The sequence below is a fragment of the Phyllobates terribilis genome, unplaced genomic scaffold, assembly GCF_046119375.1.
Source record: "Phyllobates terribilis strain yellow unplaced genomic scaffold, ASM4611937v1 Scaffold_5__5_contigs__length_657084704, whole genome shotgun sequence".
NCBI lineage: Eukaryota > Metazoa > Chordata > Amphibia > Anura > Dendrobatidae > Phyllobates > Phyllobates terribilis.
In genome coordinates this window covers 389,073,893-389,099,428 of record NW_027362765.1, presented here as the reverse complement: position 1 = coordinate 389,099,428, position 25,536 = coordinate 389,073,893, and the positions used below count along the sequence as shown (strand labels likewise).

The following is a 25,536-nucleotide window of genomic DNA, read 5'->3' as shown; positions in this document are numbered from 1 at the left end:
TAAAGGATTATTCCCCCAAAAAACAAGATAAGCGACCCTCAACAATGCTGAAAATGGGGCTCTGAATGTAGCACAGGTGCGCATGCTCGATTCTGCTCCATTCCTTGTTTATGAGACTATCAAGTGACTTGGCAGTCCCATAGAAAATGCATTGAGCAAAGGCCGAGCATGTGCATCTCCGCTTCATTCAGGGATCCAACTGATGTGGATCACGAAATTGGAGTTTTCGAACCTCAGGAATGGCTCTTTGCTCCGTTCTTTGTCTGAGAGAATGACAGAAATAGTTAAGCACTGTACTCAGCAGATCCATAGACGATGAATGGAGCAGAGGCCGAGCATGCGCACTTCCACTCCGTTCAGTTGGGCTGCAGAGCACCATTCTTGCAGTTCCAAAACTCCTATCTCACGATCCCTGAATGGAGCAGAAGTGCTCATGCTCGGCCTTTGCTCAATGCATTATTTATGGGTCTGCTGAAAGTAACCGAGCATGGCAATGGGTAATCCTGTAAATAAGGGATGGGGCAGAAATGCTCATGCTCGGCCTTTGCTCTATGCATTCTCTATGGTAAAAATGGTACCAAGTAGTCCCGTAAACAATGAATGGAGCAGAGATCGAGCATGTGCACCTCTGCTACATTCAGGATGAATCTGCAGAGCACAATTCTTGGGGTTCCAAAATCTTAATCTAAGAACCTATGGCAACATCAGCGGTCAGACTCCCAGCGAGTTATCCCCTACTCATACCTAATGGATAGGGGATAGATAATGTGATTGTTTGGAAAAACCCTTTAAGACTTAACATGGAATAAATGCAACATGAAGAAGTATTTGGCCCCTTTTACATAGCAGGACTTTGATCAGGATTTTGCATTAGTTTTTGGAATCAGAAGTGGGTCCAAAACATGAAACATGTGCAAGAATATTTCTGTTACTTTGTTTTCACAGTGTTTGGTGCACTTTTAGTTTAGGATCACAAATACAGGTGTACAGTTCTGTTGACGTCCCTGAGGGTCAGATCACGTGATGTATAGTTGGTGCGGATTTTAGTTACAGGAGGATTTTGCCGCTGACGTTCCACAGATCTCACCCTTTCCATCTCAAAGAGGGAAATTTCGTAGAAATTTCCATAGAAAGAATTGATACACCGCACAGGTTACAATTCACACCTCATGTTAGTATCTGCGCAGAAATGGTCGGCATCTTTAAGAGGAGATTTGTTGAAATGTCAACTACTTAGGTAGTACTGGATTAAGCTGCTGATTTCCTGCTTCCACATCCACTTAGAAAACCCCCATTCTCTCACTTGCCATAAATATGTAATTTTATTTACCTGGTGTAAATGCCGCTGTTCTCCTGAATCCGGCGTAGTTTTTCTTTTGTTCCTGCGCCTCTCCATTTCTGAGATATGGCCGCTTTTTTCTTCTAAATAATTCTAATTTTCTTAAGTGGGGGTGGTCCTCACCTTTTCTCTATGGGCGTATTCATGAAGACCACACCTCCTTGGCTAACCAGACTAAATTTATATACACGGAAGAAGGGGCCATATCTCAGGATTGGAGAGGCGCAGGAACAAAAGAAAAACTATGTCGGATTCAGGAGAACAGCGGCATTTACACCAGGTAGCAAAATTACATATTAAAGGAGCTGTCCCCTTTAAGAAAACCAAGGTTCCGAGGCGCAATTTACTATTAAAAAACAAACGGTGCTTTACTCACCCTTCCTGGGTTCACCCCTGAGTGTCCGCCTCTGCTCCCAGTACCTGATACTTGCTGCAGTATTAATGTCACGTCACATATCTCAGGATTGGAGAGGCGCAGGAACAAAAGAAAAACTACGCCGGGTTCAGGAGAACAGCAGCATTTACACCATGGCGGCTCTGCCCATGTAGACGAAAAACTCCTCTCAGAGCAGCTGAGTTCACTAATTGGCTGACATGCTGTCGATGTGATGTCAGCGCTGCAGCCAATATCAAATACTGGGATCAGCGGTGGAAGCTTATTACTGGACCTGTGGAAGGTGAGTAATGCACAGTTGTTTTTTTATTGCAAACTGTGCCCAGTGACCAGGATATTCTGAAAAGGGACAACCCCTTTAAGGACATTAAAGGTCCTTTGTAAAGGCCAGTTCACATTAACTATATGGGGGCAGAACAATTTTTCAGACGACAATAAGTTCGTTCTGTCCCCGTACCGCGTGCAACTTGTCTGCAGCACATCCCCTGTGTACACAGGTTACAGGCCAATGTGCTGTCGACTACGAGAATCTTTATGCCAGCATGAAAACATTTTGCTTGTTCATTGGATGATTGACATCATGGTTAAGGACATTCGTTAACCGATCGTCCCTTGTAAATAGACTGTAAGTGCCTGTGCACACGTTGCAGATTTGTCGCATTTTTTGTTGTATTTTTTCTGCACAGCTTAGTCACAAAACCTGAAGATTTTCCTGATGCCGGCATATCCACGACAATCCTGAAGTCTCGTGCACATGGTGCTTATTTTTTCCTTGCAGATTTAAATCTGCCGCATGTCAATTTTTCCAGCATTTTTGCTGCAGATTTCACCAAGACTAAAGTACTTGGTGCAGAAATTTCTGCCCCATTTCTGCATCTCTTGGCAGGAAAAACGCAGCATAAAATAGGTGCATTTCTGATGTGTTTTCTACTTGTGTTTTTGGTGCAGATTTTTCCCCACTCATATGCACATACCCTTAAGGCTATGTTCACACATTGCTTTTTGCTGCTTTTTTTTTCTGCAGCAAACACCTGATCTCTTGGCAGTAAAAAAAAAAAAAAAAAAAAGCTGCAGACGAAAAGCCGGTTTTGCTGGCTTTTTTTTGTACTTTCCACGGGTGAAAAAAATGCTGCAAAAATGCTGAAAGAAGTGACATGTTGCAGTTTTCTAAAACGCAGCAGTTTTCCTATTCAGTCAGGAAAAAAACAAAACAAACATGTGCAGGAGATTTCCGAAATCTCATAGCTTTTGCTGGTACTGTAAAAAGAAGCTTTTAATTTGCATTAAAAAAACTCAGCAAAAATGCAACGTGTGAACATAACCGTAAAAGAGTCCTGACTCAGTCCCAACACCCAAAATAACCCTGCGGTTCCAGCGTTGTGAAATTAGATCATTATAGGGATTTATTTGAGGTCATTTCAGTAAAATTGAAGGCATGTCCTTGTGCCGGGGCTGGACCACAGATCTAAAATGAGCCGCTATAACGCTGACCTTGGTATAACCTGCGGATGTCATTCGCGTGTTTTCTACAAGTTCTTTCTTTTTCAGAGTTCTTTTTCTTTCTTTTTTTTACATTATATGCCCCCTCCTCATCCAGTTTACTTTAATGGCTTGTTAAATACTCTATTACCTCTATTTTTCTAGAGCACAAAATCACCAGTAATAGGTGACGGTGCCCCCTCCTCCTCCTCCTCTCCACCTCCCCTCTTCTTCTCAAAATGTGGCATTGAATCTCTCCAATTAACAGAGCGCAGTCACAGGGGCTGACACAATGTAACAATCTCAAGGGTTCTGACTCCACACAAAAGAAAAGGCCCCCATGCACTCAGCTACATTTGGGTTATTGCAGAAAATTGTGCAATTAATGTATCATTTAAAGCACATTACAAGAAATCCCCTTTTTGGCCCGGATTCTAAAGAATATGTCAGCTCGTTTCTTTTTTTTTTTATGGAAGCATTTGCTTTTGCCTTTGTTGAAAGGTGAAGGATTTATCCTGTGTGTTATAATAATAGAACCTGATTTGATACATTGTTTCATTGTCATGATAGAACGAGATTTGATACATCGTTTCATTGTCTTCTTGGGTACTTTCGGAACACTCCGATATTTATAATATTGATGATATTATTCCTTCGCTTTACCCTTGTGAAGGTAAATCTGAGACTCTTAAAATAATAAAGTCGTCCTCTTGGGATCTTCGCAGACAAGTTTCACATATTTTATGGCCTCTGTGAGATTACTGGTGTTTTAACGAGTTCCTGCTCTACGAGGCAGAAGATCAATGTGAGTCTAAGGAGATACATGCCTCACACACCGCATTATTCTCCGTGCCTTTCATATAGACCTTCCTTGTTTGAATGCATCTGTTCAATCGTTTCATGTAAGATCTATATGGAAAAATGAGGCATAGAAGCTCGTTGGGTTTTTGCAGCTGTTAGATTATCAGATATGACATGGACATAATAATAAATAATAATCTTTTTATTTATATAGCGCCGACATATTCCACAGCGCTTTACAATTCAGACAATTTACAGACAATATCGGCACTGTCCCCATTGGGGCTCACAATCTAGGCATACATTGATTTTATAAGATCAGGGCAATTTCGAAAGGACTGGGGGTCTTTTTTTTATAACCTTTCTTAATTATTTTTTTTACCATTAAGAAAAGCCTAAACAATAAGATTCTGTGATCTGAGGATATGTCTTGTCCATATTGGTCTGTAATAGAATAAAATGCTAAAATCCTGACTCCCTGCAGCCACCACTATGGGGAGCTTTCTAGCGTACAGGTATACATTGATCTTAGTAATCAGTATGCAATGAGCTCCCTCTAGTGGTGACTGCTGTCAGTCAAAACTTAAGTGTAAATATTAGTTCAGGTGACTTTTCAGAACACATTGTCCTGTGTGTGAAATGAGAGAGAAAACTATTTATGATTATTATATGACTTGCATCCTGAATATTTCACCCATTTTCCTCTCTGTAGGCTAGGTTTCTAATTTTCGATTGTTTCTAGTTGTCTCTGAGCTAGTGGGTAGAGACAAGCTGCTATGATGTCTCTCCTGCACAGCACACACAGACATGAAAGATTTCTGCTCTCCTGTCTCTATGTAGCATATCTTCAGAAGCGGCAGCAGCAGCATGGAGGACATTATGAAGCAGGACTGAGCAGTGTAGCAGAGAATCCAGACCTGTGCTGAGATAAATGTTTACTAAGCAACAGTAGCTTCTTCAGTGTGTCTCTTTGCTTCTCTCTCCCATACTGGTCTACTCTCCCCCCGCCCTCCCACTTGAAGGATTTCTGCTCTACTGTCTCTATATAGCATATCTTCAGAAGCGGCAGCAGCAGCATGGAGGACACTATTTAGCAGGACTGAGTAGTGTAGCTGTGAATCCAGACCTGTGCTGAGATAAATGCTTACTAAACAGTAGCTTCCCCGATGTGGCTCTTTGCTTCTCTCATCCATACTGGTCTACTCCCACCACCCTTCCACTGCTATTTACTTAGACTTAGGCAGATGTAACCTGATCCCTCAGTAATCTAGCAATTCCATTTTTTTCCGATTTTAGTGACTGATGAGTTTAGGAGGCAGCGTGTAGAAGGAAGTGGCTCATAAGTGGAGAGAAAAAAGTTGATTTCTATTCTACAGTTTCATATTTTGGAGAAAAATGGTATATTCGTGCCTCTCTCTTCCCGGTTGTAAATGCTTGGGAACTATTGCGAGGCATAGAAATGTCTGAAAATAAAAGTGAAATTTAAAAAATTCCTATTTGTTGCATTATTTCCAGTCTGTGGCTGTAATCTCTGCACCTCCTGGAGTTTTTCTGTAGTCTGCCCATGGCGCTGTGTTCTGCTATAAAGAACTGCTGTTATTCTGTACTTTTCCCTCGGTTGTATTTTGCTTCTTGTCATCTGATATTGTCTCATTACTTCCCCGCTGTTGGCTGCTATATCAGGGGGTTTGGGGGGTTTATTTAGTTTCAATTTAGTTGCAGCATTTTTAATAATCATATATCTGTATCTGTGTCTCCTTCCCGGCAATCATAAACTCAATTTATACAGCTGTTCCCTGGAATGAAAATATTCTGGAGTCTTAATTTAATTTTATTACAATCACTTTCCCTGTGTCCAAAAATGACAGACTTGTATTAGTCTGTAATAAAAATCGTATATCAATCCGTCTTCCTGTCACTTTAGACTGTCGCAGGCAAATATCATTTACTATAAACACCTTATATCAAGGCAACAAAATAGCTCAGGGGAAGCAGAAGTGGCGATATGTTGTCGTAGTGGCACAAAAGTCCTGATGCCAAAGAATTAGTGAATTTCCATATACTTGGCAAAATATGTATGACAGATAACAGCAGAGGAGCCGCATAGAAATCAGTGTCCATGACACCTACTGTTTACAATGGCCACAAGTGTAGCCTTCCAGTGATAAGTGCTGTGTGGTACTGTCCTGTACTGATCCTGAGTTACCTCCTGTATTATACTCCAGAGCTGCACTCACTATTCTGCTGGTGCAGTCACAGTGTACATTACATTACATTACTGATCCTGTACTGATCCTGAGTTACATCCTGTATTATACTCCAGAGCTGCACTCACTATTCTGCTGGTGCAGTCACTGTGTACATTACATTACATTACTGATCCTGTACTGATCCTGAGTTACATCCTGTATTATACTCCAGAGCTGCACTCACTATTCTGCTGGTGCAGTCACTGTGTACATACATTACATTACTGATCCTGAGTTACCTCCTGTATTATACTCCAGAGCTGCACTCACTATTCTGCTGGTGCAGTCACAGTGTACATTACATTACATTACTGATCCTGTACTGATCCTGAGTTACATCCTGTATTATACTCCAGAGCTGCACTCACTATTCTGCTGGTGCAGTCACTGTGTACATACATTACATTACTGATCCTGAGTTACATCCTGTATTCTACTCCAGAGCTGCACTCACTATTCTGCTGGTGCAGTCACTGCGTACATACATTACTTTACTGATCCTGAGTTACATCCTGTAGATCTTTTATTATAAAAATGAAAAACATAATAATAATAACAGAAACATAACAAAATTAACAACCACAAAATAAACAATGTAATGAAACTGGTCCAGCCGCTCCCTCTCTCCTCACACACATATTATACATATATACACAATAATAACTACTCATATTATAGACTTCTGGTCTGGTTACCAAAGAAAATAATAACCACAAACAATAAATAAAATAAACAAAATAAACAATAGCTGACAAAATATATACAAACTTTTTATTTTATTTTAATTAATATAAAATAAATACTAACTGCCGCCGACTCAGGGGGTACAGGTAGGGGGGCATATACATATCTTACCGCTTCCTGCAGCTTTGGCTTGATCTTCTTACCCTTTTTGTGGCCCCCAGGTGCCTCTTCTGGTAGATAGTCACCAAGATGGAAGTTCTGGAGGCACACTGGGGACTCCAGGAGCTTTATCTCGGCCATTAGCGCCCCTCCCTGGCTGCTGCTGTCACTGTCCTCCCCAGAGCCGGCAGAACTGCGACCGGATGTCATTGTCGCCTGTCCTGCATGGAGCTCGCTGCACGTGGCCTGCGGGTGACTTTGGAGGCTGCCAGGTGGGGCTTTCTGCTGGTCATCATCACTCTCATCATCCACCTGGCTCTCAGGCTGCAGCCCCATCTGCCTTTGCTCTGTGTTATCAGCCATTTCTCTGAAGCGGTCTTCATTAATTAGTTTTTCCTTAAACGGACAACTCTGTTCTCTGTTGACAGCTTTCCTTAGTTCCAGCACATGAATCTCACTGGTGAGCCTCTATACCCCCACCTGGAGTTTAGCCTTCCTCGATTTGGAGGCACCTGCAGCTTTGGCGCTTGTGCAGCACAGCTGCTCCCGAAGCCTCCTGACGAGCTTACTTGCATCTTCATACTCACGGAGGCGGCTCATGACCCGGGAGGCATAGGTGGACACAGACTCCCGGGGTTCCTGCAGCCCCCAACCCCCATCAGTGAGGTCGGCCTCACCTCCGTGAGCACTCAGCTTTCCCTCCATGCTGGAAGCCTTGCGGCTTCTGGGAGGCTCCACAGTCCCGGGCGGAGTAGGAGCCACATTGCTGCGACTCCTGGTGGAGCGTCTCACCCCCGAGTCCTCCGATGTGCAGGCCGGATGCTGGTTTCTTCTGCCCCCCGCCGGCCTGGTTTGGGAAGCAGAAGCCTAGGACTTAGCTCCATCGCTCATCCCAGAAATCCCACTCCCTCCCTGAGTAGGAGAGAGAGCAGATCCCCAGGTGGAGATGTGTTGGTTCTCAGAGCTCTGGAGCACACAGCAGGAACTGCAGCCACCACATCCACAATCACCACTGTGAGCAACAGCTGATCAGACCTTCACTCACTATTCTTCTGGTGCAGTCACTGTGTACATACATTACATTACTTATCCTGTACTGATCCTGAGTTACATCCTGTATTATACTCCAGAGCTGCACTCACTATTCTGCTGGTGCAGTCCTTGTGTACATACATTACATTACTTATCCTGTACTGATCCTGAGTTACATCCTGTATTATACTCCAGAGCTGCACTCACTATTCTGCTGGTGCAGTCACTGTGTACATACATTACATTACTGATCCTGTACTGTTCCAGAGTTACATCCTGTATCATACTCCAGAGCTGCACTCATAGTTCTGCTGGTTGCAATAGGGCCCTGGTGGACTAATACTACTTATTGTAGGCTGGGCCGGCGTCAGCACCCGGACAAGTGCTGGGGCCCTGAGCAGGCGGGGGGCCCACTCGCGGTCAGGCACCTCGCCCGGCTATGGGAGGAGGAGAGCGGTGTCAGCGCCCGCCCTTCTCCCCCGCTTGCTCAAGGCCCCGGCAGCCGGATACTTACCTCTCCCCGTGCCTCCGCAGATCCGCTGTCTTCCTGATGTGCGCTCCCTGTGACTTCAGGTCAGAGGGTGCTGTGACGTTTTTTCACCGCGCCCTCCCCTGAGCCATCACAGGCAGCGCAGAGCGGGAAGTCGCCGGCGACGCTGGAGTCCGGACCCGAGCAGCGGCAGCAGGTGAAAAGTGAGGTGAGTATTTCATTTTTTTTTTAATGTATGGAGGCATGGGGCATTATATGGGGGGGTGACATCCTGCATGGGGCATTATATGCGGGGGGGTGACATCCTGCATGGGGCATTATATGGGGGGGTGACATCCTGCATGGGGCATTATATGGGGGGGTGACATCCTGCATGGGGCATTATATGGGGGGTGACATCCTGCATGGGGCATTATATGGGGGGAAAGGGGACATCCTGCATGGGGCATTATATGGGGTGGAAAGGGACATCCTGCATGGGGCATTATATGAGGGGTGACATCCTGCATGGGGCATTATATGGCGGGGAAAGGGACATTCTGTATAGGGCATTATATGGGGGGGAGAAGTGACATCCTGCATGGGGCATTATATGGGGGGGTGACATCCTGCATGGGGCATTATATGGGGGGTGACATCCTGCATGGGGCATTATAAGGGGGGGAACAGCCTGCATAGGGCTTTATGTGGGGGGAACAGCCTGTATGGAGCATTATATGGGGGCCAGTATCCTGTATGGAGCGTTATAAGGGGACAAGTATTCTGTACGGAGCGTTATATGGGGGCCAGTATCCTGTATGGAGCGTTATGGGGGCCAGTATCCTGTATGGAGCGTTATATGGGGGCCAGTATCCTGTATGGAGCGTTTATGGGGGCCAGTATTCTGTATGGAGCGTTTATGGGGGCAAGTATTCTGTATGGAGTGTTATATGGGGGCCAGAATTCTGTATGGAGTGTTATATGGGGACCAGTATTCCGTATGGAGCATTTTATGGGGGCCAGTACACTGTGTGGAGCGATTCGCCGGTTTCTGAGCTATTGTGGAATTTACAATAGATATCACTCATGTAATGTAAGAAGTAAGTGACATCTTTGGCCTTGTACTATATACACTTCTCAAAAAAATAAAGGGAACACTTAAACAACACAATGTAACTCCAAGTCAATCAAACTTCTGTGAAATCTACCTGTCCAGTTATGAAGCAACACTGATTGTGAATCAATTTCTCCTGCTGTTGTGCAAATGGAACAGAAACTGGTAGAAATGATCGGCAATTCGCAACATACCCCCTATAAAGGAGTGGTTCTGCAGGTCGTGACCACAGACCATTTCTCTGTTCTCATCCTTTTTGGCTGTTCTTTTGATCACTTTTTAATTTTGCCATTGCTCTCACCCCTAGAGGTACAGTAGCATGAGGCGGTGTCTACAGTACAACCCACAGAAGTTGCTTAGGTAGTGCAGTTCATCCAGGATGGCACATCAATGCGAGCTGTGGCAAGAAGGGTAGCTGTGTCTGTCAGCACAGTGTCCAGAGCATGGAGCAGATACCAGTAGATGTGGAGGGAGCCATAGGAGGGCAACAACCCAGCAGCAGGACCGTTACCTCCTCCTGTGTACAAGGAGGAACAGGAGGAGCACTGCCAGAGCCCTGCAAAATGACCTTCAGCCAGCCACAAATGTGCATGTGTCTGCACAAACGGTTAGAAACCGACTTCATGAGGGTGTTATGAGGGCCCGACGTCCACAGATGGGGGTTGTGCTCACAGCCCAACACCGTGCAGGACGCTTGGCATTTGCCACAGAACACCAGGATTGGCAAAGTCGCCACTGGTGCCCTGTGCTCTTCACAGTTGAAAGCAGGTTCACACTGAGCACATGTGACAGACGTGACAGAGTCTGGAGACGCCGTGGAGAGCGATCTGCTGCCTGCAACATCCTTCAGCATGACCGGTTTGGCAGTGGGTCAGTAATGGTGTGGGGTGGCATTTCTTTGGAGGGCCGCACAGCCCTCCATGTGCTCGCCAGAGGTAGCCTGACTGCCATTAGGTACAGAGATGAGATCCTCAGACCTGTTGTGAGACCATATGCTGGTGCGGTTGTCCCTGGGTTCCTCCTAATGCAGGACAATGCCAGACCTCATGTGGCTGGAGTGTGTCAGCAGCTCCTGCAAGATGAAGGCATTGAAGCTATGGACTGGCCCGCCCGTTCCCCAGACCTGAATCCGATTGAGCACATCTGGGACATCATGTCTCGCTCCATCCACCAACATCACGTTGCACCACAGACTGTCCAGGAGTTGGCGGATGCTTTAGTCCAGGTCTGGAAGGAGATCCCGCAGGAGACCATCCGCAACCTCATCAGGAGCATGCCCAGGCGTTGTAGGGAGGCCATACAGGCACGTGGAGGCCACACACAATACGGAGCCTCATTTTGACTTGTTTTAAGGACATTACATCAAAGTTGGATCAGCCTGTAGTGTGTTTTTCCACTTTAATTTTGGGGGTGACTCCAAATCCAGGCCTCCATTTTTTAATAAATGTGATTTCCATTGATGATGTTTGTGTGATTTTGTTGTCAGCACATTCAACTTTGTACAGAACAAAGTATTCAATGAGAATATTTCATTCATTCAGATCTAGGATGTGTTATTTGAGTGTTCCCGTTATTTTTTTGAGCAGTGTATATATATTTCTCCGCCGTATCTGTGCATCTTGAATCGTGATATGTGTTAAAGCGGTCCACTGAGACTCTTTCGCCCGGGACCCAGAAAAACCTGAAGTCGGCCCTGATTGTAGGATGTATGAGATCGTGTTTCTGTGGCTCATGTGCAGTTCTGCTCCTGAGCCGCCTCCATGTTTCCGTTCACACTTCGCTCGGTGACTGCTCAGTTTTGGAGAACACGTTGCACATATCTGAGCTGTTTGGCGGCTGCAGTTTTAGCAGCACAGACTGGGTGACGTCTGCTGCTGACAGCTCCTGTATTCACTGATTAAAATAAAGTTTCCTTCTGGGGGAGCGGCTCCGACTTCCTTCACATTCAGCCCATCTTCATTTGGAATTTATGACACGGCTTTTGATTTTTCCTTCTTTATTTCTCTTCTTCTTATCTCACTGGTGGGAGGCTGTGGCGCTGATAATGATAAGGGAGCACAGATGACAGCGGGAAACCAGCTTCAATCAGAACTGTGAAAACAGCCCTGGCAGGCCTGCTCCATCAGGGGGTAATCAGGCTTGGCAGAGTGCCTCGAGTATGGGCTCCTTGGCAGGCTCCTTCCAGGTCCTAGTGCATTGGAGTCTTTTCTGTCTTCTGTAATTGCTCCAGCGGAGATTTTTTCCCATTTGTGAGCTCAGAGCTTCTTTACAAAGTTTAATAAAGTCAATAACTAATCGCTGCTCCCTTCGTGCACATGATCTGTGGTTGTGCAAAGCCCCCAAACACATTGGGTGGAAGTTGGCTTAACCTTCTGATTTAACCACCAGATATGTGTGGGGGTCTCCTGTCTCTCAACGCAGGCAAAGGATCTATTTCTTGGATTTTTAACTGATGATCCTTTTTTTTTTTTTTTTGGAGACATACAGTGGTGGCCAAAAGTATTGGCACCCCTGCAATTCTGTCAGATAATACTCAGTTTCTTCCTGAAAATGATTGCAATCACAAATTCTTTGGTATTATTATCTTCATTTAATTTGCTTGCAAGGAAAAAACACAAAAGAGAATGAAGCAAAAATCAAATCATTGATAATTTCACACAAAACTCCAAAAAAGGGCCGGACAAAAGTATTGGCACCCTCAGCCTAATACTTGGTTGCACAACCTTTAGCCAAAATAACTGCGAACAACCGCTTCCGGTAACCATCAATGAGTTTCTTACAATGCTCTGCTGGAATTGTAGACCATTCTTCTTTGGCAAACTGCTCCAGGTCCCTGATATTTGAAGGGTGCCTTCTCCAAACTGCCATTTTGAGATCTCTCCACAGGTGTTCTATGGGATTCAGGTCTGGACTCATTGCTGGCCACCTTAGAAGTCTCCAGTGCTTTCTCTCAAACCATTTTATAGTGCTTTTGGAAGTGTGTTTTGGGTCATTGTCCTGCTGGAAGACCCATGACCTCTGAGGGAGACCCAGCTTTCTCACACTGGGCCCTACATTATGCTGCAAAATTTGTTGGTAGTCTTCAGACTTCATAATGCCATGCACACGGTCAAGCAGTCCAGTGCCAGAGGCAGCAAAGCAACCTCAAAACATCAGGGAACCTCCGCCATGTTTGACTGTAGGGACCGTGTTCTTTTCTTTGAATGCCTCTTTTTTTTTCCTGTACACTCTATGTTGATGTTTTTTCCCAAAAAACTCTACTTTTGTCTCATCTGACCAAAGAACATTCTTCCAAAACGTTTTAGGCTTTCTCAGGTAAGTTTTGGCAAACTCCAGCCTGGCTTTTTTATGTCTCGGGGTAAGAAGTGGGGTCTTCCTGGGTATCCTACCATACAGTCCCTTTCCATTCAGATGTCGACGGATAGTACGGGTTGACACTGTTGTACCCTCGGACGGCAGGGCAGCTTGAACTTGTTTGGATGTTAATGGAGGTTCTTTATCCACCATCCGCACAATCTTGCGTTGAAATCTCTCGTCAATTTTTCTTTTCCGTCCACATCTAGGGAGGTTAGCCACAGTGCCATGGGCTTTAAACTTCTTGATGACACTGCGCACGGAAGACACAGGAACATTCAGGTCTTTGGAGATGGACTTGTAGCCTTGAGATTGCTCATGCTTCCTCACAATTTGGTTTCTCAAGTCCTCAGACAGTTCTTTGGTCTTCTTTCTTTTCTCCATGCTCAATGTGGTACACACAAGGACACAGGACAGAGGTTGAGTCAACTTTAATCCATGTTAACTGGCTGCAAGTGTGATTTGGTTATTGCCAACATCTGTTAGGTGCCACAGGTAAGTTACAGCTGCTGTTAATTACACGAATTAGAGAAGCATCACATGATTTTTCAAACAGTGCCAATACTTTTGTCCACCCCCTTTTTTAGGTTTGGTGTGGAATTATATCCAATTTGGCTTTAGGACAATTCTTTTTGTGTTTTTTCATTGAAGACAAATTAAATGAAGATAATAATACCAAAGAATTTGTGATTGCAATCATTTTCAGGAAGAAACTGAGTATTATCTGACAGAATTGCAGGGGTGCCAATACTTTTGGCCACCACTATAAGCTGCTGCCAGAGGTCTTTGGCAGCGGCTTTCTCCATTCTGCCGATATATATGGGGAAGTAGGGGTCCTTTTTTTTTTAGGAGACATAAGCTGCTGCCAGAGGTTTTTGGCAGCGGCTTTCTCCACTCTGCCGATATATATGGGGAAGTAGGGGTCCTTTTTTTTTTTAGGAGACATAAGCTGCTGCCAGAGGTCTTTGGCAGCAGCTTTCTCCACTTGGCTGATCTGTAGTGGGAGGCAGCACTCTGCCGAATGAACGTTTGGCCAATAGCTCTTTTGTGAATAGGCAGCTTTAACTGTAGTGTACTAACCCTAAAAAAGTTGCAGTACATATTTTTTCAACACCAAGATATCTGGAGGTGCATTATTTCTCCTGAGAACCAAAGGATTTGGCATATTGAAATCTAACTGCATTATTCTTCTCTCCCTTTCTACACTTTCAACAGAACTGGCTATACACATGAGAATGATGTCGGCCAACCACCTAATGTTTATAGGGGCCTCCTGAGTCTTCTCCAATGGCAGCTCAAGGTAGAGAGAATTAGAATGTTGGGGATCAGGCTGTTGGATTTCAATATGCCCAATTCTTTTGTTCTCAGGGAAGAAGAGCAACCAGAGGTGTCTCACAGTGACTTGGTCCACAAGTTGCCTAATTTTTCTGCTCCTGATTGCAACAAGTTGTACCCCATTATAGTCGGGAACCTACACTATCAATCTTACCTATCCTGGGTCAAGGCCTACAAGTTTAAAGGGTAAGAAGTATCCAGTACTAATTAAAGGGATTGTCCATCTTCGGGAAAGTTGGCCACAAACTGTGTAAAATACCTAAAATAAAAAAAAGCTTCCCACCGCTGCTCCGGTCTCGGAGTGTTGGCTGCAGCGGTGATGTCACGTCAACAGCACGCTTCACCTCTCTAGCCAATCACTGAACTCCGCGGCTCATGTGCTGAGGCCAGCGGGTGTGCCGAGGCTGACGGCATGTGCCGCTGACCTCACCGACTGGTTAGCGCAGTGAGGCGCACTGTTGACATGACGTGACTGCTGCAGCCAAACCACCAGGACCAGAGCAGTGGTGGGGAGGCGCTGGACCCAGGGAGGGTGAGTACCTGCTGAGATTGTAATTTTAGGTATTTGGCCCTGTTTGGGGTCCACTTTCCTGACGGTGGACATCCCCTTTAAATACAGCCTTAGACAGATAGGAGGGGTGCTCACTATGGAAGCAGTGACTACCCCCAAATGTATGGTACAAGGTGCCAGCTGCTGTGACTGCAATGATGTACAAAGGAAGAAGTGCAGCAGCAGCTGAGTGCAGCAAGGTATAGGGAACATTGTGCACTTGTTTTGTGCTTATCATTGCAGTCACAGCAGCTTGCACCTGTTCACATTCGACTCATTTTGCAGGAAGGGGCTGGACAGTTTTTTTTTCTTTGTAATGTGCATGCTTGGCTGAGCATGGATGTGTATAGGGGAGAGGTTCGCGAGAGATATCTGTCGACCACTTCTCTCATGCACATGCAAATATTTGTCTGAAAATGTAAAAAATAGAATTTTTTTTATTAGAATGTAAAAAAATAGATTTTTTTTTTCTATAATATTTTCTGTCATATGGCTCAGTGGTTAGCACTGTACAGTGGCTCAGTGGTTAGCACTGTATGGTGGCTCAGTGGTTAGCACTGTATGGTGGCACAGTGGTTAGCGCTGAAGCCTTGTAGCACTGGGGTCCTGGGTTCAAATCCCACCAAGGACAACATCTGTAAGGAGTCTGTAGGTTTCCTCCGGTTTCCTCCCACACTCCAAAGATATAGTGATAGGGAATGTAGATTGTGAGCCCCGATGGGGACAGTGCCCATAATGTCCGTAAAGTGCTGTGGAATTAATGGTGCTATATAAGGGAGTAAAATAAATAAATATAGTTTTAGCAGATGGAAGATTATTTCTTTCTTCCTTATGAGTAATTTTAAGAACGACCTTTTAAGTGACTGATCAAATGAATTAGTTCGGATTGTTGCCTTCAATGGCGACATGAAGAACTTCACGCCGAAGGTATGAGCTGTTTATTTCCAGTCCGGGCAGACGCCGGGATCTTAAAAGAAGTGAAGGAGATGTAAGATTGAGTTTTCTTGTGTCCTTGGCATCACATCCCTGGCAGCCATGCACCTGGATAATAGAGAAGACTCCTCGGCAGCCAATTTATGGTGCTAGGGTTTTAATTAGCGAGAAACTGCGGAGCCGCCGGGGCAGCGAGGACACTCCAGACAAGAGGAGCAATTGAACGTTGGGTTCAGCCTTTCAGTTCATTCTCACCACAACATCAAGCAGACAAGTGCGGCCGTTGTCCTCACACCTATTAACATCCAGTCTTTCTGGGGAGAGTTCCCTGCAGCAATAAGTGACAGCAATAGATGTGTTCTGCCTCGCTGGTCACCACTTGAGACTCCTATAATACCTCCGCTAATAGGAAGCGGATTTTTTTTTTCCTCCTTTTTTGCTTCTATAATAAAGAGAAGTCCATTATTGGGTTCTCCGGGAGCCATCTTTTAGCGTCTCGCTGCTCAAGGCAGGATAATAATAGTCACAGGGCGACCTCTAGACTTTATTAGAGTTGTATTATTTGTGAATAATATGAAATGATACTAGAAATGATGGATGATAAAGACCAGGGCAGCCGTCAGTCCTATCACCAGTGTTTTTATACAAAGCAGCTGTAACTTTGAAAGTATGAAATATTTTTCAAAAGTTTACTTTGAAATTTAAAAGTATTTAAGTGACTATTTTATATTATTATTATTACTAGTTATTTTTTCTGTTTTCATAGTAGATTTTACAATTCTTCTCTTTCTTTTGTGAATTTCGTATAGTTATGTTAAGGGGTAACATTTTTCCTTGTGGAGAGTGAAAAGCTTAGCCTGGCATGCCATATGATGACGCGCGCAGTGCAAACGAGGCTGGTAATGGCCATCAGAGGCTCACTGGTTGGGTTGCTTCCTTCCCGCAGACGCATGTGTCCACCATCCAATACATTTTGGGGTTAAAGGGATAATGTTTCTCTTTGTGGAGAGTGACAAGCCAAGCTTGGCATGTCAGAGTGAGGAGACTTATACGCCATCCATGCTCCTCTGGGAAATTAAATATGCAAATTGTCTCTTCAGAGAGGAAGAGGACTAGAACTCTAGTGCCACCTATTGAAAGCATCTATTCTAAAAGTCAATATCAACTCTTTAACCAGCCTTGTAATATGACTAAGCATAAAAGACAAAACCAAAATCTCAATTTGCAGACACAGTGTTTCGGGGAATTGCCCCTCATCGGTGCAAAGTATGAGATCTGATTTGGCTGGGTGAGAGGCTCTGGACTGAGGTCTAAGGGGTAACGTTTCTCCTTGTGGAGAGTGACAAGCCAAGCCTGGCATGTCAGAGTGAGGAGACTTATAAGCCAGGCAATGCTACAGTTATGATAAAACATTGACCTCTATTTTTTTACTTATTGATCCAAGGGTGAAGTCAAGTAAAGATTAGTGATGAGCGAGCATACTCGCAAGTACTCGGTACTCGCCCGAGCATCTCAGTACTCGAGATGCTCGCCGCTCACTGAGTCCTTGTGAGATGCTCGGTGGGAGCTCGGGTCCCCTCCCTGCATGTTTGGCGCTCTTTAGAGCACCAATCAACATGCAGGGATTGCCTGCCACTCATTGTAATCCCGCAGCCATGGTGGTTGTGGCATTACAGTGAGTGGCTGGCCGCACAGCTTCATGAGGTCTATATCAGACCTGGCGCCGCCATGCTCGTCACAGTCACTCCGGATCAGACAGTGTAGGGAGAGGTGCTGCTGCTGAGCTAGGGAGAGATTTGCTTGTGTATTAGGTAGTGTAGGGAGAAAAAACATACATTACACATATCCATCTTAACAAACAGTCCTTCTGAGGACTAATCCATCTGCAGAGATATCAGGCAGGCAGGGTATATAGGCAGGCAGGGTATATAGCAGACTGCAGTGCATATAGCACAAGAGGCTCCATTCCAATTCTGCCTTCTGCTGCTGTTAGATATTTCTAAACAAAGGCCGAGGTCTCAGGGGCCAGGAATATTTTTTTTTGGATCTTAATCCTCATTATTTGCTTAAAAAGCAATCCAGAGAACACCGTTTTTCTGCGCCATTTACTGCAGAATACAGCCAGGTCCTTTCCATATTACAGCGCTGAAAATCCAGCTATTTAAAACTGTGGTTTGTCCGTCACACGGATCACATATAATTGCGCTGAAAATACTGCCATTTTTGGCCTCCATTCAAATTTTTTTTCACTGTGTCAGCAAAGTTTTTGGCACCGGTTTGCTGTTCAAAATAGTTACCTACAGGCCAGGTATTTAAAACTGTCGTTTGTCCGTCACACGGATTACATATAACTTCGCTTCAAATTCAGCCATTTGTAGTGAGCGTGGAAGATACTGTCCTCCATTTAAAATGGGCAAGGCACGTGGCATGGGACGGGGAACTGGACGTGATGGTGATGGTGCATGCAGAGGCTGAGGACAAGGCCCTGGGCAAGCTGAAATTGTGCCACAACAAACACCCACATCTTCTCGCCCGACCTTCCTGTCCCAATTCCTAGGGGACCGCAGCACACCACTATTGAACCCAGAGCAGTGTCAAAAGGTTGTTGGTTGGATATTGGATAATGCTTCCAGTCACTTAGCCACCACCACCACCACCCTGTCTTCCACACTGTCAAGTCTCAGTAGCCGTGAGTCTGGACCGCATATTCCTCACCCTGATCCTCCTTCCTCCCACCATGCCGAGTGCCCAGAGACAACTGATCCCACACTTGGACACTCTGAAGAGCTGTTCACTTTTCCAATTATAGATTCGGGCCTCTTGCAAGGTCCACTTGAAGCGGGGCAAGAGGAGATCGCGTGTAGCAATGCCCAAATATTTGAGCAGCCACGGTCACATGAAGGTGACGGTGGGAAAGTGTCACAAGAGGTGGACGGTGATGAGACCCAATTGCCAGAAAGTCAGGAGGAGGACCAGGGTGTGGAAGTAGAAGACTAGGTGGTGGATGATAATAGTAACTGACCCAACCTGGCAGGAGGACATGCAGAGCGAGGACAGCAGCACACAGGGGGAGGGAGGCAGAGCACCTCAACGGGCAGTAAGAAGCAGTGTGGTGGCCGCAGACAGAAGGCAGGCAACTGTTCACCGTAACACCAACACGAAAGAAGTTGCCAGTACAAATGTTAGGTCTTCCCGAGTCTGGTTGTTTTTTAAAGACTCTGCCGATATCCCCAAAAAGGCCATTTGCACCACCTGCCAGGCCACCATCAGCAGGGGTGGCAAAACTATAAGCCTGACCACCACCAGCATGATCAGGCACATGGCAGCAAAGCACCCGACTTTGTGGGCCGAACCCCAGGGTCCAGGAACAGTGTCTGCGGGTGGCACCATTGCTTCTTCCGCTGTTGTGCATGCAAGTCAATCCCCTGTCCATGATGCATGCGAAGATGCCTCCTGCCCTGCATCTGTCGTTGCACACTCTCAAGTAGCAGCATCAGGAAGCACGTCCACGTCCATGTCCCAGCGCAGCATTCAGTTGTCCATACCCCAGTCCTTGGAATGCAAGCACAAATATGCAGCCAACACCCCACAGGCCACACTACTAAATTCTCACATTTCGCGACTGCTTGCGCTCGAAATGTTGCCTTTTAGGCTCGTGGAGACGGAAGCATTCCGCAACCTGATGGCGGCGGCCGTCCCTCGGTATTCGGTCCCCAGCCACCACTATTTCTCCCGGTGTGCCGTCCCTGCATTACACAAGCACGTGTCCCAAAACATTAGCCGTCAACAACGCAGTTACCGGGAAAGTCCACTTAACCACGGACACATGGACAAGTGCTTGTGGGCAGGGACGGTACATCTAGCTGACGGCACACTGGGTTAACATACTGGAGGCCGGGACCCAGTCGGACCTTGGGACGGAACACTTCCTCCCGACGCCAAGGATTGCAGGCCCTAGGTCAATCAGGGTTGCCCCCACAGTCTACAGCTCCTGCACCTCATCCTCCTCAACCTCCTCCTCTTCAGCCTCCATCTCTGAAATGACCACATAAGTCACAAGCTGGAAGCACTGCAGCACTGGCTCGGCCAAGCGGCAACAGGCTGTGCTGAAGCTAATATGCTTAGGTGACAAACCGCACAATGCTGATGAGTTGTCGACAGCTCTGAAAGAGCAGGCAGATCTGTGCCTCACACCGCTGAACCTACAGCCAGGCATGGTCGTGTGTGACAATGGCCAGAACCTGGTGGCGGCTCTGAAGCGAGCTCACACACGTACCATGCCTGGCCCATGTGCTTAACCTCGTGGTTCAGCGGGTTCTCAAATCCTACCCGGAGCTGCCGGATCTGCTTGTTAAAGTACGCTGCCTTGTGGCCATTTTAGAAAGTCACCTACAGCTTCTGCATGCCCTTGCCATGTTTCAGCAGCGTTTGCAGCTTCCGGCTCGCAGACTGGTGTGTGATGTCCCCATGCGTTGGAACTCTACACTGCAGATGTTAGGAAGGATTTGTGAGCATCAACAAAGCCGTCGGTATTCAGTTCAGACTCAACACATAAGACCTCAGAAGTGGTCATGGATGTCAGACATATGTACCATCCTCTAAAACTTTGAGGACTTCACCAAGATGGTGAGCGGCGATGACGCTATAATTAGCGTCACCATCCCGCTTCTCTGTCTTCTGAAACGCTCTCTGCTCACAATCAAAGAAGATGCATTGCAGGCGGAGCACGATGAGATGGAGCAGGGAACCATACAGGGTGATTACACACAGCCAAGCCTCATCTCATCCCAACGTGGATTGGGTGACAATGAGGAAGAGGAGGAGGAGGAAGAACAGGAGCTGGTTTCATGCGCTATAGACGGTACTACCTGTACAACTGTCATACCGTCTGTTCAGCGTGGATGGCCAGAGGACAGAGAGGAGGAGGAGAGTATGGTCAGTCATCCTCTTGGTGAGGACACGGAAATCTTGCCTGTTAGTAGTCTGGTGATCATGGCTGAGTTTATATTACGCTGCCTTTCCCATGACCCTCGCGTTCTCAAAATTTTGGGTGACAGTCATTACTGGTTGGTGACACTTCTAGACCCACGCTACAAGGAGAACTTTAGATCTCTTATTCCTGAGGCGGACAGGTCTACAAAAATGGGGCTGTACCAGAAGGCCCTTCTTGCGGAACTATTAAAAAATTTCCCATCTGTATACGCTGGTGGCAGAGGTCACAGTTCATTGGACAACCAAGGAGTACAGGCGAGAGAGACACAACTTCAATCCAGCAGAGGCTGGGGAACACTGTCAAAGTTCTGGGAGAGTTTTCTCAGACCCTCCAATCGCACAGGCCCTGAGGCGCGGGGTACTCTCACAAGGAGTACAAAGTTTGGGAAGATGCTGAGGGAGTACCTTGCCCACCATACCAACGTCCTACGTGATTCCTCTGTGCCTTATAATTATTGGGTATCCAAGCTGGATACGTGGAATGAACTGGCTCTCTATGCCTTGGAGGTCCTGGCCTGCCCTGCCGCCAGCGTTTTATCAGAGCGGGTTTTTAGTGCTGCTGGTGGAATTATAACTGATAAGCGCATCCGCCTGTCAACTGAAAATGCTGATAGACTGACTCGTATAAAAATGAACAAGGGCTGGATTGGGCCAGACTCCTCAACACCACCGAATGATAGCAGCGTAACATAAACTCAAATCCAGTGTCTTTTCTTGTGTGCAATACACCTCCTCACACCCACACATGGGTATAGGTAGCGCCCCGAGGGTTCGGTTGCTACAGAGGTATTGCATCTCACCCAGAGGTGTGATATCTCACTCTCAGGTAAGGATTGAGTATGGTTCAGGACCCTAACACCCACATGCATTACACCACATTTCCGGGGGACAGGGCGACAATTCTCCCAAGAGTGAGCACAACTGTCCCTGATCCCTGGCTGGAGTGGGGGGAGGGAACACCTAGAAAGGGGGAACCCGGTAGTGTGTGGGTCGGGAGAGTAGATCCTGGGTGCACTGAGTAGGAGCATATAAAATGGAGGAGCCATCTTAGGTTCGGTGGTCAGTCTGAGGAGAAGTGACAGGGAGCAGGGGCTCTGCATGAGCTCTGCTCCAGAGTCGGGCCTAGTAAGGAGGCCTGAGCCTGGAGGAGAAGAAGGAGAGCAGGAAAGGCTCCAGGAGTGGAGTGAAGGGACCCCAGGGGTGCGGACTGGCCAGTCGCCACCATACGCCCGTCGCTACCAGAGTAGGGGGGTCAGGCCAAGAAAGGGAACCGGATCCCTCAACTAGTGGAGGAGAGCAACTACCCTCAGCTAGTAACCGGAGGCCGTGGCATTGTACGTGCACGGCCCCTCACTACACCCGTTAGGAAGGCACCACATAGGACCCAGGGAAACGGAACATACGTTTGCCCGCCAAGGCCCGAGGCAGCTGGACAGAAACGTGGTAACTTGTGGGGTACGACAGGCCAGAGAAAGGACACACGACGAAGGTGGTCCTGAAAAGCATTCCAAAGATACCTGGGAGTTGGCCGAGCCCCTCACCTGGTGAGCACAGTACGACGTGGGCAGCCATCATCTGCAGAAGTGGCTTGGAGTGTAAAACTGTGAGTAAAGACCCTGGACTGCATCACTGGACTCTGAGTCATTACTGTTGCTCCTGTGTACCATCACCCCCATCATCTGCACTCACTGCCCTGAGGCTATACTCCTCCCGTGGGGAGTTATACTACCCTCTGCTGCGCACACAACACCAGCCTCAGCTTTCTGCCCCGCAGCGGCGGTTCCCAGTGACCGCAATCCACGGGTGGCGTAGTCGGACATTCAACATATAGACTATCCCTTTGGTTTAACCGCCCTGGGCATGGCCCGGGTCGCCGCCACGGAGACTACAAACCCCCAGCATTGCACAGAGGCCCGGCTCCGGGTATTCCCCCCCACACACGGCCCAGGGGGCGCGTCATATACGCTTCCTGATTTTGGCTATTTGCTCTTGTCCTCCTCCTTCTCCTCATCCTCATCCTCCACCACCATATCACCAGGGTGACCGTGGTCCCTGATGCACAAATTTTTTATACAGTATGTTCATGTATACCCCCAGGGGTAAATGTTTGTCAGCCCATACACTTAGTGCATGGGCATTGCAAGTATAGGAGGCCCGCTCCTTTCTAATGGGAACATTTTTTTATGAGGCCCTCCTCCACGTCTCTCTTCCAAGGGGCATTGGAGTGTGTAGCGTCGGCGTCCCTGCCTCCTGCTAGGCAGGGACGCTGTTCCCCTCACCTCTCCGCTCCGTGCCCGGCGTCTTCCTCCCGCCCTGCTGGCAGCGCGCGCTGCTTCCCGGCCACGGTGCTTAGGGCGCGCGTGCACGCTCCCCCTCTCTTAAAGGGGCCGCGCGCGCCGTCCTAAGGAGTCCCCGGCCAATGGCCGGAGGACTTCACCATATATAAGGCACCTCCTCCAAAATGGAGGTGCCCGAGCAATGTTGTTGCAAAGCCTTCACTCTGCTTCAGCCCTCAGGTCCCGTTGCCTGTTACCTGCCAGATTCCTGCTTGTTACCTGCCAGTCACCTGCCAGATTCCTGCCTGTTTCCTGCCAGTCACCTGCCAGATTCCTGCTTGATACCTGCCTGATATCCGTTTACCTGCTTGCAAGCCGGCGGTCCGACGGTCTGCCTTCCGACACCTGTCAGTCTGTCTATGGACCAGCCTGCCCGCTCACCTGGGAGCGCTCATCTGCTACCTGCCTGCTAGCCTACCTGGAGGCTCCGCCGTCACTTGCCGTGACCACCTGCCTGTCCAGAGACTCTTGCCTGCTCACCTGGGAGCGCTCACCTGCTACCTGTCTGCTAGCCTACCTGGAGGCTCTGCCGTCACTTGCCGTGACCACCTGCCCGTCCAGAGACTCTTGCCCGCTCACCTGGGAGCGCTCACCTGCTACCTGCCTGCTAGCCTACCTGGAGGCTCTGCCGTCACTTGCCGTGACCACCTGCCTGTCCAAAGCCTCTCGCCCGCTCACCTGGGAGCGCTCACCAGCCACCTGCCTGCTGTCCTTCTACCCAGAGACTGTCCCTGTCACTTGCCGTGAGTACCCGTCCTTCTACCCAGAGACTGTCCCTGTCACTTGCCGTGAGTACCCGTCCTTCTACTCAGAGACTGTCCCTGTCACTTGCCGTGACTACCTGCCCTTCTACCCAGAGACTGTCCCTGTCACTTGCCGTGATTACCTGCCCTTCTACCCAGAGACTGTCCCTGTCACTTGCCGTGGCTACCTGCCCGTCTTCCCTGGGAGCCACCCGCTTCCTTACAAGGATCGCCCCCTTGTATAGTTGCTCAGAGGTTCCACCTCCCAGACCCGTTACAGAGTGCCTCCAAATTTTTGGCAGCCCTTGCATTCACTGCATAGGCAAACACTATGAGAGACCCACTTCCTAATAATGGGAACATTGTTTTCAGTAGACCCTCCTCTTAGTCTCTTCAAAGGGGTATTGGGGTGCTTCCAAATTTTGGGCAGCCCTGCCACTCACTGCATACGCAATAACAGTATAGGAGACCCACTCTCTAGTAATGGGAACAATAAAACATAGCCGGTTGATGGCTCTCTAAGAATAATGAGGGACGACTGCTGGCCCTTTAAGAATAGTAAAGACCGCCTGATGGCGCTACAAAAATAGGCTTTGTGACTCTCAGAGTCCCTCCTTCATAAATGAAACAGGATGTGTCTGATGATATCTCACACACCACATGGCCAGATAAGGTTGTAAAATGTTAAAATGACATTTCCCGGTGAATGGATTTGTCTTGGTTGAAAGCAATGCAAAAGTGCAAAAACGCATCAAAAACGCACCGTGTGAACATAGCCCAAGGTGTGGAGGAGTATTTTTGTTTTTGGTTATTTATTTTGCTTTATATACAAGTCATTACCCTGGAAAGGATGTTCCTTAACATATTTCCCAGGAAAATCCATTTTGGTTTCGTTTTTGTATGTTTTATTGTGAGTCAGTAAAAGTGGCGTAATACTCTGACAACGTTGTTGACATCAGTGATCTGGGAGTCAGAAATGCTTGCAGGGGTCTTCCCCATGCTGTTCCCATGTCATTTGAGCACTGTTCCCATCGATTTGGACAATTTTTAGGCCTCTGCAGACTGCCGGGGAGGAGCCGCCTGAAAAATGCTCGAGTTTCCCATAGACTTACATTGGGCTCGTTGCTCGGGTCGAGCACCCGAGTATTCCAATGTGCTCGACCTGAGCAACGAGTACCCGAGCATTTTAGTGCTCGCCCATCACTAGTAAAAGATCTGATTCCATTGATAAAAAATATGGGAAAAACTAGACAACTATGTACAATATTTGAAAGAAAAAAAAATCATATGTGCTGGTAAATGCTGATGTGACTTTTTCTTTATGCTACTTAGCAGCTGGATTTGGGGATGGTTCTTGCACACATATCACTGTATATTTTTGGGTAGGGTTCTTGCAAACATCGACCTTTAGCTTTTAACATGTATATATCCATAAGGGCAGGTGCATACGGCCGTAAATTCTCTCATCCAAGAGAATCGGGTTGATTATGCTAATCACATTCTGATCAGAGTGTCAGCACAGTGTGATCCGATTCTCTCGGATGAGGAGAAGGTAAAGCAAAAAGTGTCTCCA

The 25,536-nt window shown here is 47.1% G+C and overlaps 1 protein-coding gene across 1 annotated transcript in view; it reads left to right on the top strand.

Annotated features, from left to right (window-relative positions):
• Positions 1 to 25,536, top strand: part of SLIT1 (slit guidance ligand 1) — a 382,364-nt gene that overhangs the window by 209,772 nt on the left and 147,056 nt on the right. The window lies entirely within an intron of this gene.